Source organism: Thermobia domestica, chromosome 11, assembly GCF_964235325.1.
Source record: "Thermobia domestica chromosome 11, izTheDome1.hap1.1, whole genome shotgun sequence".
NCBI classification, from domain to species: Eukaryota; Metazoa; Arthropoda; class Insecta; order Zygentoma; family Lepismatidae; genus Thermobia; species Thermobia domestica.
In genome coordinates, this window is record NC_137464.1 from 266,841,332 (window position 1) to 266,858,206 (window position 16,875).

At 34.3% G+C, this 16,875-nt stretch overlaps 1 protein-coding gene and 1 long non-coding RNA gene across 6 annotated transcripts in view; one reads left to right on the forward strand and one right to left on the reverse strand.

Moving 5' to 3' along the window:
- Nucleotides 1–16,875, forward strand: part of LOC145665058 (ATP-sensitive inward rectifier potassium channel 12-like) — a 286,562-nt gene that overhangs the window by 59,432 nt on the left and 210,255 nt on the right. Inside the window, exon 1 of one of the 3 annotated variants that reach the window (XM_081732315.1) lies at nt 10,724–10,920. The exons of the other annotated variants lie outside the window; for them this stretch is intronic. The gene's annotated coding sequence lies outside the window, so the exon portion shown is untranslated. Of the gene's footprint in view, nt 1–10,723; nt 10,921–16,875 lie in introns of those variants that run through there. 3 annotated transcript variants of the gene reach the window in all.
- Nucleotides 3,758–16,875, reverse strand: part of LOC145665062 (uncharacterized) — a 119,261-nt gene continuing 106,143 nt past the window's right edge. For 2 of the 3 annotated variants that reach the window (XR_014127546.1, XR_014127548.1), the window contains exon 2: nt 3,758–5,276. This is a non-coding gene — a long non-coding RNA (uncharacterized LOC145665062). The remainder of the gene's footprint in view (nt 5,277–16,875) is intronic. The other variant, XR_014127547.1, reaches the window with a different exon arrangement.

The following is a 16,875-nucleotide window of genomic DNA, read 5'->3' on the forward strand; positions in this document are numbered from 1 at the left end:
TTATAAAAAACAGTTTGTTTGTGGAAAATGTTAAACTGAATGTTTGTAGTGGAACTTTGTGTACAGACAATGTTGAATTGAAAGAGTGCTTGAAGGTGGAAAATTTCTAGTGATGATGTAGCGAGATATAATGGTTTATGACGAAGTAGTGGTACCTAGTAGAACATATGATCAGTAATAAACATGTACCCAGTTCACCCCATGCACCTACCGACTTCACCCCCACAAACGGGGTGAAGCGGGTAAGTCGCCGACTTTTCTTTTTCTCTCTTTCCTCACTTTATTGTTTCACACTTCTACGTCCATTTCCATTGAGTTTATAGTAAAAGGTTCACTGTATCTAGCATGAGTTTTAATTTTCAAATAAGTATCTGCATAAGCACAGTGTAGTGCATTTTATCCTTAATACACCGACTTCACCCCCAATGACTCTATTACTTTATTACAATCAGCAGTTAGAAATGTACAACCTCAAGTTGGAAGTCCGTCGTAGTTCCACTGTAAATCTTCCAGTTTGACGTCCGACAATTATGCCCTTTTAGGCTAAGGAAGACGATGATTAGGAGGCCTCATCACTGCGAAATTAAAATACCGCTAATTTTACAGTAATTATGTGATATTTTCAAATAGATAATCGAAAAGTGGAACAAGAGCTCCCTAGACAATATTATTTTGCGTGAGATACCGTTATCATGACTCAATTATCTGGTTTCGATTTCCACACATATTGAAAGTAAGCATTTATTTTCGCGTTTCTAAATAACTGCAAACGGAAAGCTACTAGGTGAGTCGTGATAACGGTACCTCATGCAAAATAACATCCTGTAGGGAGGTCTTGATTCATTTTTCGATTATCTGTTTATCTATTTGAAGATATCACATAATTACTGTAAAATTAGCGGTATTTTACTTTGGCAGTGATAGGGACTCTTAAAGCAAGTGAATGATGATGAATGAATTGATAGAATGTCAATGTGGAAGGAAACAAAGGTACCCCGAGAAAACACATGGACATGATGTTGTCCAGCACAAACTTACTTGTGCGGGGATCGAACCAGGAACCCTACACACTCTACCATTGAGCCACCGTGCCCCCCCCCCCCATTTCACACTTTGAAAAAAACACAATTGTTCTCACGCTAGTATCAACATTATTGAACGTCAGTGCTAAAAGCATTCATTTAAATCTTAAATATTGGGAAAGATTTGATTGATTGATTGATTTTGTGTTTTACGTCTCGTTCAGCAGCGAGGCTATATGAGACGTAGACCTATTGATTAACGTGGAATCCGAACCACATGAGCTCCAGCCGGGAATCGAACCCGGGTCTCCCACGCCAAAGGCTCGTACGCTAACCGCTTAGCCACGGAGGAGCTCAAATATTGGGAAACAAATCTCTCAAATAGACCGCCCATACCTTCAGGAAAGGAGACTTTCCAACTTATTTTGTATTGCAGATAATACGAGAACAACGAAAGAAAAGCGTTACTCAAATTAAACTTGAAGATCAACGCAGTTCCTATAAATCATCAAATAAACGACCATGTTAGGGATGCGCACGAGACGAGTGGAGACACAGCTCTTCCAATAGAGAAGATTACATTTTTCGAGTCATCACTTTTACAGCACATTTTCGAGACGACACAGCCTCAAATCTTGTCTCGAGCTCATCCCTAGACCATGTGTTCCGATCGCTGCAGTATTCGCAGTAAAAAGTTCATTTGGTTCGTTGGAGGTTACCATCCCTCTTCAACACCTAAACTATAAGAGACGCGAACCTATAGTTACAGTGGAATCTGAAACACCGTAGTACGTTCAATGTTCTCCCACCGAGAATCGAACCAGAACCATGTGTACCGTATTTTATTTCTTAATGCAAGAGAGAAGCACAGTATCGGGACGAGATAGGATGTCAGAGAAACAAAAAAATAACATAAACATTTCTTTAGACTGCAGAAACCAATTACTGTAAGTGTGCCAGCTTTCTTGAAGGTCCTTTTCACTATGACTTTGCTTGAAGAAATCACAATGTCACAGAATCTGGTACTCAAAATTTCAGTTTTTTTACACTATTTACTAACGTCTGCCTCCTACTGGTATTCCACCTTCAAAGGATAGTGTTATTTGATGGGCGTTGTCATCGCGTGTCCTTCACCTCCTGTTTCTTCATAAGATTTCTTGGATGTTTGCCCTCTGCTACTACCTATGACCACGAGAGTGTCCATTTGACCTTCCATCTTCTGACTGACTGATACCAGTTGAAAGCTCAAGGCACGGAGGGTACCATTAAATGATTTTTTCTTTTTCATCTCAGTGTTTCCAATGGTCACAAGACAAGAAGGAATGAAACGTGAACTCTGGATGCGTGGAATGCTTGAAAGTGGCCAGTCAGGGCCGCGTGCGGAGGCCAATTGCAATGAAATGCATTCTAATCATAACTGACCTCAATGGAAAACACTTTTTATTTATTTATTTATTTATTTATTAAATCTTTTTTCCCTTGACTTGATGAAGCCCATGGTCTTATTTGGCAAATATGTCCACGCAGAAACCTTGCCTCATCAACTGGGGCAAATAACGAAAGGCATCACGGTTTGGTATCAAGGTTGATTCTTCTCCTATTTGCAAACAGATTTTATTCCCTGGAATATTTTCACTTTTTCTTCCAAATTTGCTCATAATGAAGTGTTGTGTAGAATATGGTTTACACACGCATTGGACGTGGAATCCGCTGTTTCAAATTCTCGGTTCCTTCACTGAGCATAGTAGCACCGCAACACCGAAAATGGCGGACTGGAAAATTATTTCACTCAAAGTTTGGTTTATTATATTTATTTATGGAATAACTTACTATTTATGAATCATAACTAATTTATTTTTTAAGAAACAAACAAATAATGAAAATAATCTGACTAGCCACGAGGACTATTTCTTTTTTTTTTTTTTAACATTCATTAAAGGTGTATTTTTTGTTGCGGATATAAATCTATGTTGACAGCCAATGTTTTCTTAGAAATTGAGTTGATTTTGAGTTTAGCTTTCCTTTCAACAGCGAGGCTATATGAAACAGGACCTACTGATTAACGTGGAATCCGAACCACATGATCTCCCGCCGAGGGCAAAGCTAAAGATAAATGCTTATTACAAGTTGTGTTTTATTTATAATTTCACATTTTATTTCTGTCATAGCTTGCGCCCCTCTTGCTCGCTTTTCACGTCCCCAGGTTGGGAACCAGTGCTCCAGAGATCAATGAAAACGCTACTGCTCACTTCACGTATATTACTTTATGCTATATGTTTGGACATCATATATAATAAATAAAATATAATATAAAATGAGAAATTGTAAAATTTTAAAATTTTAAGAAGTTGAATATATATAGTCATGGCTTTGGTGTTCAACGATCGGAAGTCTGTCTTCGTTAATGTAAACAATGCTGAAATCAAACTCAAGTATTTCGATTTCGATCATAGGGACATAATAAAATACAAAATCATTTTTATTATTCCCATGTTTCCTAAAATGTAGATTTTCACTTTATTTACTCATTTAAAAAAAATACTGCTCCTATAGGTATTTCCTACATTCAGAACTGTATTGCTTCGGTGACGCTTATTTGCAAAAGTTCGGACGAACAATCCCAGTTGTTTTCATTAGCATGTTACTGTCAATCCATTTGGATCCAGTGCGTATACCTCCTAAAGCCACAGTCGAAGATCAAACCGGAAACTTTAGATTTGTCTGGTTTATGCTGGATATTTCTCTAAGTGAAAAGCCGATGTGAAAGCCCAAGCCATGTTGTTCAGTGCGAGAACACCAAAAGTGATATGTGTAATCTCTTAAATTGTTATGAAAAGGACTTTGAGTCTGACTTCGAATTGTTTTATTTTTTAACGCATAGTATCAATATACATATCAAAATGCAAAAAAATCTTTTAAAAAAGTATTAAAACAGAAAACTTGTATTAAAGGAGAGTTAAAAAAAACCTGTTTGTTTGTGGTCAGCCATCTTCCCAGCATTCCTCCAGGACTGTTTCTGAAATGCCAAAAGCATGTGTTAGAATAAACAACTCTTCCTCTTCTTTCATTTTTAAAAGATTAAACTTTTTACTAGACATGGACCTCTGTCTGTGTCGCCATTTGTACTAGGATTTTTTTCCTTTTATGTTTTTTTCATAATATATTTTCCCAGTGACTTACTGAAACTTTTTCTCTCTTTTCTATTTTTTCTTTAAAAGAAAGTAATTTCGTTACAATAAATTTTAACCACTACAGAACCCAGGAGGGTTGTTTGGAGGGAGCATATCACCTTTTGGGCAAATAAAAAAGAGAGAAAGGCTTTTTTAGGCTTCAAATACGCTATTTTAGATCAAATCAGAATAAAATAGTGCAATGTTTTATATATATAAGCCTATAAAAAGAAGCCCATCGCCCTCCCTCTGGATCCGCAAGTGTATTTAACAATTAGAAATTGTATAGGTAATTCAGTGCACCATGTGTTTCCAATTCACACACACACACACACACACACACACACACACACACACACACACACACAAAAAAAAGACCTATTTCATTAATAACAATTCATAATATTTTCCGTTGAGTGTTTTCTAGCTCTGCCTCAGTGGAAGTGCAGACAATGAAGGCAATGTACACATGTGGTTGGAATATTGTTGATCACAAAGAACATATCGTTTGGGATTAAATGAGTGATCATTAGCATTTTTAGGCACCAAGCTACCATGTTACCTTATTTTAAGGGGAAGTGAAAGGCAAACCTAAGACACAATGACGAGCCTGAGAAACCAACTGTTTTTGAACCGAAGCAAACCTTGATCAAGCTAATCAAGTCTGGTTGATTCTAGCTCTGCTGGTGTTGCTCCGTTGAATAACTTTTGATTCTTTTATCTCCGAAGACATCTGTCCCTGAACACAGCCTGTCTATCTGAAGACTAACACTTGCACTTGTGATCTTGTCCTTATTTAATGACCTATTTACAAATAAAGAAAATAACAGTATTTTTTCCAAAGATAAAAAAGCGAGTTGACAAAAATCAGCCGATTTCATCGCTTATTGGAAGCACTGTCATATCAACGAAAGAGGTTCATCTAAGTTCGTTCTTGCAAAATATCGCCAGCACGTGCCTGGACAAGCGCCACTGTTTCTGGAAACGTTGTCAGAAAGTGCAGAGGCGAACGTCAATTTTCCTTTCCAAGCATCTGTTGGAACTGATACAGAGTACATCAAACGGCCACCAACCATGTGGAATCCTGGGAAAGAAAGGAAGAAAAAAAATTAGATTCCTGTGTTGTCGTCGACTGACTATTATTAATGATGATTTTATTGAAATAGAGAGGAATTCTTTTGCTAAAATACGCTTGATACTGTTATAAATAGAGCAACAGTGGTCCACCGTCACATCTGGAACCAACAACCTCCTATACGTATAGTATTTATTTGATTTTACATGTGTCATTAATATAGCGAGAAATTTTTACAGCACAAGAGCATACTCCCTGTTTTAAAAAATGGAGTAATTTCTCTAGTTATACTTGCTTTCAGAGAATACTTAACAAATAAGTGCAAGGAACACAAAATATTATCGTGAAGAACTTAATTTAACATATCATAGATTATAAAGTGTTCACAAAATACTGCGTATATTCACAAAAAGAAATCAAGAATGTTTTGGACATAAAGTATAAGTCCCATAAACATTTAATAGTTATTGAAACAGATGCAGGAAATATGTATTATAAAAAGAAAAACATTCTATTAATGAATAAATAGGCCTATTATTATTAGCATATACTAGAACAAAAAAGGGCCTTATGCAGAGTTGTTTTAACGTATGATTAGTGCCATATTAAGTGTTTGACTAACGAATGGTTATCAGAAGTATATTCAGAATCTCTAATTAGCATTTAGTACTTGACTAAGTTAATCACATGTGACTAATTAATTTAAAACAGAGGATACCCTGGTTTACCTACAGTAAACTTATATTATGAGAATACAAAGACAATTAATTACCTGTTTTTCTTTCTTTATGAAGCAGCGAGTCCTCTACAATAGTAGAATTGTTTCTTAAAGTGAACAGTGAGAGATGAGCAGAAAATTTCCAGTTTTCAAGGGGTACATACAACTGATCGATAAACTATTTTCCCTTATAATTACAACATAAGCCTTCCTTTGTCGCTAATATTGACTTCTACTTATTCCTGCCATAAATACATCCCTCCGATATGAATAAGTTAATTATAATCCGATTTCGTAACTATTTGTAAGTTGTTGTGATGTCAAACCACAAAGAAAACATCTCGACGCATACGCACATCTAGATTTCCGTAGACCGTAGTTGCCACATTTATTTTTCTCACCCAATGTATTAGGATTATATTAATTAATCATACTCAAATCAAACATTAGCTGAACTCCAAGTAGACTGAATATCAAAAAGTACACCCTCCTGAGTACAGAAATAATACGATACTAACTAATAGCGTGACTAACGCTTGATTAACGAATTCTCTCTGAATACCGCCCAAAATGTTCAAAGATGAAACTTATGAAGATCGGGAGATTTCATTGACAGTGTAGAATAAGAATTTTATTATTTTTAACATATATTCTTTTCTTTATATGCATAGTATTAATCTAGTATATTGACTGTGAAAAGTCATTTTAGCTCCGCCCACAGAAAACGACTCCACACCGTGTTTCCGCGTCATACATCCAGAGCCTATCGGAAGGCTAAAATTTATCTGTATAGAGAGCAAATAGAAGGAGTTAAATTTCTTTTTCTTCTAATTCGACGCCATTATAAAGCTGCACTATATTAAATTCCTTTGTACCACTTACGTTAAAGCAAAGTCCCTCTTATACTAGAAATTCTAATTACAGCACCCATTATTGAATTGGGTGAGTTTGATAGGCTACATACACTATTTCACGATTATAGAAACACGCTTAAATTCTGTTATTATTTTACTTATTAGACCTCCCACTGTATGCAATAATTAATTATTCCAAACATAGACTGTAAAAAAATAGCCTTGCACTACCCCACCTAGTTTAGATTGTCTACCAGTTTAAGCTCTTATTTCACTAAATATATTAAATAATTTAAATAAAAAATACCACAGTTACTACTAGCATATATTTGTTTATATTATGCATAAAATGTATAGGAAATACACTATTTCGCTTTCACACCATGCACATCTTACAAATTTGAATTATAGGTAAACTTTATTTGTTAAATGTTCGTGAAATCAACCTAATCCACAAATCAAACAAAAACAGAATTGTTCAATAAATATCAATTACCACAGAGATTCGAAATAAAAAAGATCGATAATGAAATAATAAGTAATAACATGTATTTGAGGTGGTACTGGTGTAGCTTTGCCACACCGCATTTTGGAAGATTTACAGGTAAATTGAATATTTTGCATGAAAAGACATATTTATAAGGCACAAATTTCTGCAGGCGACAGAATTAAATACAAAGTAGTAGAACTGTATTTTAAGTTTACAGGTGATGGTTACTAGTGTAAAATCATTGCAAGTGCTTTACGATGGATAAAATAAGTGAGTGCATATGAAAAAATGACTCTCTTAGATACTATTTTTCACAGGCGGTGTATTTCTGCACAGTGAACAGAAGCTGTATTTTATGTTTACAAGTGGAGCGTTACAAGTATGAAACCATGACAAGTGCTATTGGAACTCGTATCATTGCCAAAACCCGCTTTCCCCCCACTACCCTCGCTTGTATACCCACCATCGCTGACACACCTGCTCCCTTCGGACGCATCCGGCTAGTCCTCCTCTGATTGTTGAATAGCATTCGTGCTTTTTAGTGGCAACCTAGCACGTGTTGATTTATGTTTATTTATTTTATTTATTTATTTATTTATTTATTTAACAATCTAACTCCAACAGGGACGATCATCCCCAATTATGAGAGCTTTTACTACAGTTGATTTACAATTTAAGTTATAGTTAAGCAAAAAGAAAAATACACATAATATACACATAAAGAATTTTACAAAAGAATATAAAAAATAATAATCATAAATATATAAATACAATTTTACATACACACATTTATATATTGTTTGATAAATAGTTTACATATAAATACTGCACCTTTACACTTATAAACACTGTTTACATATTTACATTTCATATACATTCAAAAATTTTACAATATTTACAAGTTATTGCACTGTAGTTTTTACGTCATACATCCGGAAGCCTATTAATACAAAAATCGTAAAAGACTTGTAATTTTTCAACAATTACTTCTGGTGGCCCTTTGAAATTTATCTATGCCAAGCGAGATATTTTCAAGACGCCCAGTGCAAACCTTTAAGGGACAATAGGAAAGAAATTAGTGCAAGAATTATATTTTTTCAATAACTAGGCCCTATTTCGAGTGGTTTGCAAAAGTAAACCTCCATGAATTATGGATTATTTTACACTATCTATACTGGAAATCTATATCTGCAGACACATCTATGACTTGGACCAATAAAACTTTTTTTTTTTTTTTTTGCTGAAAATTTAGACGGTATTTCTCTTTCTGATATCTCCAAATATTGAAAAGTTTGAAAAAATATTTTAAGGAACGTTTTATACCAATGTTTTACATTTATTTTGAAATTTAAATATTAAATCCGTATGTTAGTGAAAATTAACATTCACTTGGTTGCTAGCCCCAAAACAACAATATTCACCACGACACTAGGGGCCTATTTCTCATAACTACAAATCTTGTAACACTATTGTAAAAATTTTCAAAATCCAATCTTGCATATACATGAAATTATGAAAAACTAAAGATCTCGACATTAGGATTTAGAAATGATTTCTATTATTATTTTAGAATTTACATTTCATGATGTTCTTCGACTTGTAAAAAATACTATTACAAGGCTTGTTGCTTTGAGATATAGGATCTAGGAAAGCTTGAGTTCTTATTTTAAAATAAAATATTCTTTAATTTTCGCAATAATTAGCAATCTTTGAGTTCAACGTCCCACGAATATGTCCTTTAGTCTAAGGGAGAAGATGATTAAAGCAAGTGAATAATAATGGAAGAATTGGTGGAATGGAAATCATACATTTCTACATTCAGATATTGTGATTAACAACCAACAATAACCATATAGGGTACAATCAGTGGCGTATTTTTGTTTCGGGAGGGTTATGCACAACAAGTGAAAAGCACTATATGTTTCTTTTTGGGTGCCAACAAATATTAATGAAGTTATGCATATAACAAATTTATTTTCGGAGGGGAGGAGCTTGAGCCGGTTAGCCACCCCTAAATACGCCACTGGGTACAATAGAAACACAGTGCATACGTATTTCCAGCTAAGTTTATTACAAGTCTATCCAACAATTTATTACTTATCTTCCCAACATTCAGTTTCCTACCATTTATCATCAGTCAACAACAGCCTGCAGGGTATAACTAGGAGATGTTAACGGAGTCAAATAACTGTGCCATCTTTGATTTTGGGCCCATTGATTTGTCTGGTGAAACATTCTTCTGTTTTCTTTGAAATGAGCTGCAACTTTAATGGTTTGATTTTACTAATTTATTGTTCAAAATTATTTAAGTGTCTTTTATTTCGTGAAAATTAAATTTTGTTTGTATAATTGAAATATTTAATTATAAATATTATTTATTTATTTATTTAAGCTAAGTTCCTTTTGGAAAAGCAAAGGACATTTAGCTATATGTGAAGAAGAAATCTAAAATGACGTCATTAAAATTCGAGTTCTCTTCAAGAAAAGCAGAAAAATAATTCCTTACGTAGCATTTGGCGTAACAGCCCTTTTTATGGGCCTGAGTTGCTCCAACGCCATTCGTTAGCGACCTGCGTTGCTCTGTCAATAACAAGTGTCAATCACGAGCTTTCTAGCTCTAGTGTGCGTCCGTCTTTTATTCACGTGACTCCTCATTTTGCATCATGAATGTGCTGCTTGAATGCCGAAAATCGGAAGGCACCGACCGGGAATCGAAACCCTGGACCACGTGGACGTGAGTACAACGCTGTAACCACTGGACTACGGTGCCCCCAATAATTCATCGTATACCTAGGTAAATTGATGGGCTAAAAGACATCGATAAGGTAGGGTGAATACTCAACCCTGTTAAACTGAACTAATATACTCGTATATATATTCTAGCAAAAGGGATTTGTCCAAGCTTGTATAGAGCTAAATATATTTCAGTTTGTCAAATTATGCTGAATCAATTAAGGATTGATCATTTTTAATTTAAAATTACGCTAATGTTCCATGTTAATTACGTTAAATATCAGTTTATTTTTTTAAAAAAAAAAGTAATCGCTTTTTTAATGAAAGATAAAAAAAGCCTTTATTTTACAAAGGAGATAACCCAAGTGAATTCTAATCTATATATAGAGCTTTTTCTGGGACGCACGGGGGGAGAAAGAAGGGTCAGCTCTTCCTATGTCGGTTGGTTGGGAAGGAAAATAGTCTTTCGTTTGAGTTGGACTTTGGGAAGCAATGCCACGGAGGTCAGTGGCAACGGCCACCAAAGAACAAGGCCAAAAGCCTTGCAATTCACACCAAATATCTCTCAGTTTATCGCGATTTAGATGTATAAAATGTATATCAATGATTTACGAAAGAATCACCAACACATTGGACTTTAGCAGTTCTCTTGGCTTCACAGTTCGCTGTTGCCCTGTGGATTACTCGCAGCTAAAAGTGTTCACAGAAAGCTGCCTAGTGAAGTAAAGTGAAGTGCAGTGAAGTGTATGAAAACACATGCGGTGCTCACCTCTCGTAAACCAAGTCTGCTCTGTTTGTGGTGATAGGTAAGACGTAAGATTGCTACACGTGACTTGTCATCCTCACTAACATTCACATGTGAGTATCCCTAATAACAAATGTCAAACAGCTTAACTCTAAGAAATGAAACACTGACACGTATCCTGTAATTATTGTATGCATGATGTAGAATTTCTTGATGATATGAAAAGTGAAAATTTTACAATCATGACATAGTTTCGAAATTTCATTGAGATTTTCTGTTACACAGGCTGCTCGAGTGTAAATAGCAATCTACAGTATTACTGTTTTAGAAGAAAATTTTCATTTATGAAATTATTTATAAAGTTTATCAGTTTTTCTGATTTTTCATATTATTGATTTACATGAAACTTGTCTTTCTCAGTAGCTAAGTTTTTCTTCAACAAGAATTAAAATTCAATTTATAAATCTGTTGTGGATTTTTTTTTAATTCTTGAATTAAATAATGGCATTTCAAGATACAATTACCACTGTTAATAATCCATTTTTGCATTAAATTTATTATATTGAAAAACAATTATTAATAACAATTCTTAGTGATGTAGGTGCCTAGGAACTGGGTCTGTACCTGGAGGTTAGAAACTTCGATTGTGGTTATGAAAAACAAATCATTGCATGTTTTAATGTTAACCTTAATATTCGTAGTAAATCTGTGAAATTTCGGTTGTGGTTCCTGAAAAAAAAATCCAGTAGATGGATTTAGAATTTTTAATTCTCAATTTCAATTTTTTAAAGACTGAGTTAAGGCTCATGCCTAATTTTCTATTCGATCTAACACGTTACACTGACAATAACAATATAAAGAAAGAAATAAAAATGTATTACTGAATATTGCTTTTGAATGCTGCTTTTAATATTTCATTGATTTGAAGCTTAAACTAGCACTGTGGCTATACGAAAATTTGAGCTGTGTTTAACGTCAAATTCGAACTACAAGTCCTTCTACCAGGAATGGAATCTAAGCCTCTCCAAAGGTGAAAATCACTTAGCGACGAGAGAGCTAGCTGAATTGCAAATGGGGATGGCGCTGTAAACACTAAGTATTGGGGAGCTTTGCTTTCAGTTTTATTCAATTTTTACTATTTACATTTCAATATTTTTGACAATTTTGTTATTTGATACAATTTTAGTATACTGTGATTCAATTTCAATATGTTCATGCCCCGCTTATCCTTCCTTATTACACTAACAGTGTGGAAAACAATTATAATTAAAATATAGGCAAATTCGGCCATTTTGGACAAGCCATCTTAATACACAATTTTATTTCAAAGAATTTTCATTTAAAACAACATTAGTGAAACAGTCCATAGTGCTCTAAGGCCGGGACTTCCTTTATATAAATCTCCCGTAAGGGAGGTAACTGGAACTGGAGCTATAGCACGGCCAACAAGAGATGGTCTCTGACGTTTCTTACCACATGCGGTGGGACATTGCAGCCCCTACTTTGATACCAGTGTTACCAACCACGATCACTCTGTCTTATACCATTAGTTAAATTGCCACTACAGTTACACCAAAGAAAACCTTGACACGCGAGTAGTGGCAATGTCACTGCGAGCTGTCGGAGACGTTCTCTTACTGGACGCACTATAGTACATATAACGATAACATTTATAAATATGCAGGTATATGTTGATATGGACAACAGTCCGTATCGGATGATATTTTTCTTTATGGCCAGACCTGAACATTAACTTGTTAAGTTTTGTAGCCAGACATGTATAAACATGTTTTTTCTAGACATTTCTGACATAATACGTAAAGAAGCCATCAATAGTGTATCTATATATTCTCAATTATAAAGAGGAATTTTGTGAAAAATAGGAGGTAAATGCAGAAAATCTTCGGAAAATACATCAGTTTAAATATATTTTATCTTCAGTGTTATTATTGAACATTTAATGAGTAAACTAGTATTCATTAGTTCCAGAAATTATAATATAACGAACTTAGAACTAATATATAGATGTTATATACCTTTGAAATAAATAGTCTATGTCCACTATACAAATTAGGTTGTTTTAAATACAACTTTAATACATTGCTTTCGTAATATTTCTAACACTTTTCTTTTTCCAATTTTCAATAATTTGGTTTATTCCTTACCTATGATTTTCTAATACATTTGCTATTGCTCCCAAACCTGCTAACACTTTCAACACCTTAGTTCAATATTTTTCTTTTGTTTGTCTGTTAAATACTATATTTAGGGATGTTTAAGGGGAGAAAATCAGAAACATTACAAGAGTGTGTTGTTGATCTTGGATTTATTATTTTTGAAAAACTCTGCATTCTCTATCAAAGAATTTTATTTCGTTTTCTGGTATGTTTGGTTTGTGATGATCTCCCTGGTAGGCACGGACTTATATAAGACAAGGTCCTGTAATGTATAGTGATAATCAGAGCCACATTTGCTCCGATAACGACTCGAAGCTGGGGCCATGTATTCAGAAAACTAGCATTTGGTCACGATGTTACTTAGGAAAGTGTTAATACAAGTAATAATAATAATAATAATAATAATAATAATAATAATAATAATAATAATAATAATAATAATAATAATAATAATAATAATAATAATAATAATAATAATGTATAGCAGAGCTGTATTTTGTAAGTGTTGCATATTTTTGATTGAATTCGGTATTTCTTTGTCTTTTTTTAAAAAATGTATTTTGTAATGGAATTAAATGCTTTCCAACATTTTGATTGTTTTTAGATGTATGCTGTTTTTCTTTTATTTTAAAGTGAATAAAAATTGAAGATGTAGGTGTAAATTCCTTTCCACTGAGCAAAGTTGTGCGGGAGTAATGTATGAGTTTCTGGTGGTATGATAATGTAGCGTCTTGCAATCAAGTCCGGAGTTTAATGTCGTTGCTAAGGCGTTTAATTAGATGACGGAGGGAGATAAAAGAGAGGCAGCAACGCAAAACGAAGAAAAATAAAAGAAAGAAAGAAAGTGAGAGGGAGAGAGAGAGAGAGAGTACAGCTGGGTAACTTGGATTCTTGGCACATCTCGTGAAATTGTTTCATCTCTTTGTTCGCACATAACTTTAAACTGACATGAAAGCGGCTGTGTGGAATCACCACTGGACTCTGTTTAAACAATATTGATCAGACCGAAAAGAGAATCAACCGAAAAATAAGGATCACACCACTGGCCGATGGTTATGCCTCCTAGGTTAGGGGAGATGATACAGAGACATCAGAGAAAGGAAGAGGTAGAGAGGAAGCGAGAAATCTCAAATAATAATAATAATAATAATAATAATAATAATAATAATAATAATAATAATAATAATAATAATAATAATAATAATAATAATAATAATAAATAAAATTTTAAAAATCGCAGATTCTGTGTGATCTACAACGAAAACACGTGCTCCGAAATCGAAATAAGGGTGAGATCTCTACCAGTAATTCATCGTGTTTCCCTTTTCCTCGGGCCAGTTTAGTCGATGCTTAAAAAAAAAAAAAAAAAGTCAAAATACATTCATTCTTATTTCTGTAAAAAAAAAAAAAAAATAAAATCTTTAATGAAATCTCTGTTATGCCCTTCCGACTGAAGAACATGGGTGATTAACGAAGATTAATGGATCGAGTATGTGGGAGAAAATGGAAGAACCCTGAGGATGTTATAGTTGATGTCTTGTACCCAGTGGCGGCGAATGGACGTTAAAAGTGGGCGGCAAGACTTGATCTGAATATTTGTATTCGATATTAGTCTCTCTGGTTGTTTCTAACACTTTTTTTTTGACGAAAGATTGTATAATTAATAGGATATCTTTGTTAGTTAAAATAATATGTATCGTATTTTACATTTTATTAAGTAAATTGACAAGAGCAACGGAAGTAGGTACTAGCCCTTTGTACTCCTAAACAACGAAAGTGTAAGAAGAGATTTGATTTCTTGCTCATGAATATCTTAAAATTCTGTCTGGAAAATTATGTGATCAGATAATTTACCGAGTGTTTACCGAGCGAAGTAGCTCAGATGGTAGAGCGTTGGCTTCGCATTCGGGAGGTCGTGGGTTCGAATCCCGCTGCCGACCATCCTGACTGAGGTTTTCCAGGGTTTCCCTCAGTCCTACCAGGCAAATGCCGGGATGGTACCTACTAAAAGTAGGCCCTGGCCGATACCTTCCTAAATCCTTTCTATTGTTATTGTTGTTGTTGGATATCCAGTGTAAAATGGCCTCTGAGCTGTATCTGGTGATTGTTAAATAAATAAAATAAAATAAAAAATAATTTAATAACAAATTTGCAAAACCAATAAATAGAAACGATAATATTAATCATAGTAATGAATAATGAGGCTTATTTTGTAGAAGTTATATTGAAGCTGCGATTTAATGAACAACTTATATTTTTAATTCCACACATGCCATTAAATGTACGTTATTACTCTTAGAAAATGAAAGTCAGTAAATACTGCAAGCGTATGCTATGACATTTAAAGAAATACACAATTATAATATTAATTGCTTTGAATTGCAATTAAAACACAATTCCTGTAGCTTTCTTAACTCCACGGGAAGACAAACATCCAATATGTATTCACGCAACGGCAGATATTGTATGGCACCATCTTTTTCTATGAACCAGTAATACATACAAAAACTTTACGTTTCCAAATGAAACTATATACATTAAGGTGTCACTTCAAAAAAGTGGGGGCAACTGCCCCCTTTAATCGCCGCCCTGCTTATGTCTACCACATAGGACCGTAATATGAACTTAAAATGTGTTTTCAGAATTCTGCAGAACTAAACACAAGACAAGGTAAAGCAAAAAAGGCACATAAAAGACACTTGTGTTTCGTTTTTGTAGCTAGAAATATTTGTATAACAGTTAATGTATTCCAAGTGTAATGTTGCATTTGCGTTTTTCCTAATCCACAATCTGCACGAAATTTCGTGTACATTTCTTTTAGATTATGTACGATCAATGAACATTAATTATACATGCAATGCATTCGACAATAACGCTTTGAAACTGCAGGCACACGAATGAACCTCAGGTGTCAGACATAAGTTCGCTAATCTGTAAAACTTCATTCAATTAGCATTTATAATATTTTGGTGTATGCGGCCCTTAGTACTTTCTGGTTGACGTCAATATTTACTCAAGTTCACTTCTCAATTTTGATACAGTTCTCTCCAATATCCTAGTTATCAATCTCCAATCAATTGTTAACTATTAACCACCGGGTTCGAGCTTGGGTAGAAGCAGCTTTAATGTGAATTTTGTATTATCATTATATTCCATTCAAAGTTCGCTTCGCTATATCAACAACACTGTCTATTTGCTTCTCAAGTAAATTTCCCAGTAAACAAAAAGGCTCTGCAAGGATAGCAGTCAACTATTTTTATTCTCAACAGAAGAGTCGAAAATTTTAAATGTTAGTTATAAATCATTAGAAAATACCTCCGTGAAGTTGTACCCTCTCACAGGGACACTAATGATCTTTTCTAGTGTAATCGTTAGTACTTAGAGCACCAACTTCCAACGTAGTGCTTCATGGGAATTTTTTCATTGGGTGAAATTCCCTAATGATCACTTATAGTGTAATTGTTAGTGCTTCTTAGTGCACCAACTTCCAACATTAGTGCTTCAATAGTATGGACATTAGAAGCAAAAAACTTTAAGAGTCGCTAACTTCACGTTAGTCCCCTCCAAAAAGCTCTAACGATGAATCTCTTGCAATCGATAGCGCATCGTTAGTGTTTCTAGAAATACTAATGTTGGGACTTGGTGCACTAACAAGCACTAACCATTACACTATAAGCGGTCATTATTACTTTTGAATTTCACGGGAATATGACCCAACAAAAAATCCCCCTGAAGCACTAATGTTGGAAGTTGGTGCTCGAAGAAGCACTAATGATTGCACTAGAAGAGATCATGAGTGCTTCTATGGGTGAGCCAACTTCACGGAGGTTTAGAAAATAAACAATGCATTTATGAAATTAAAGTAAATAAATTATAGAAAAATTAACAGGG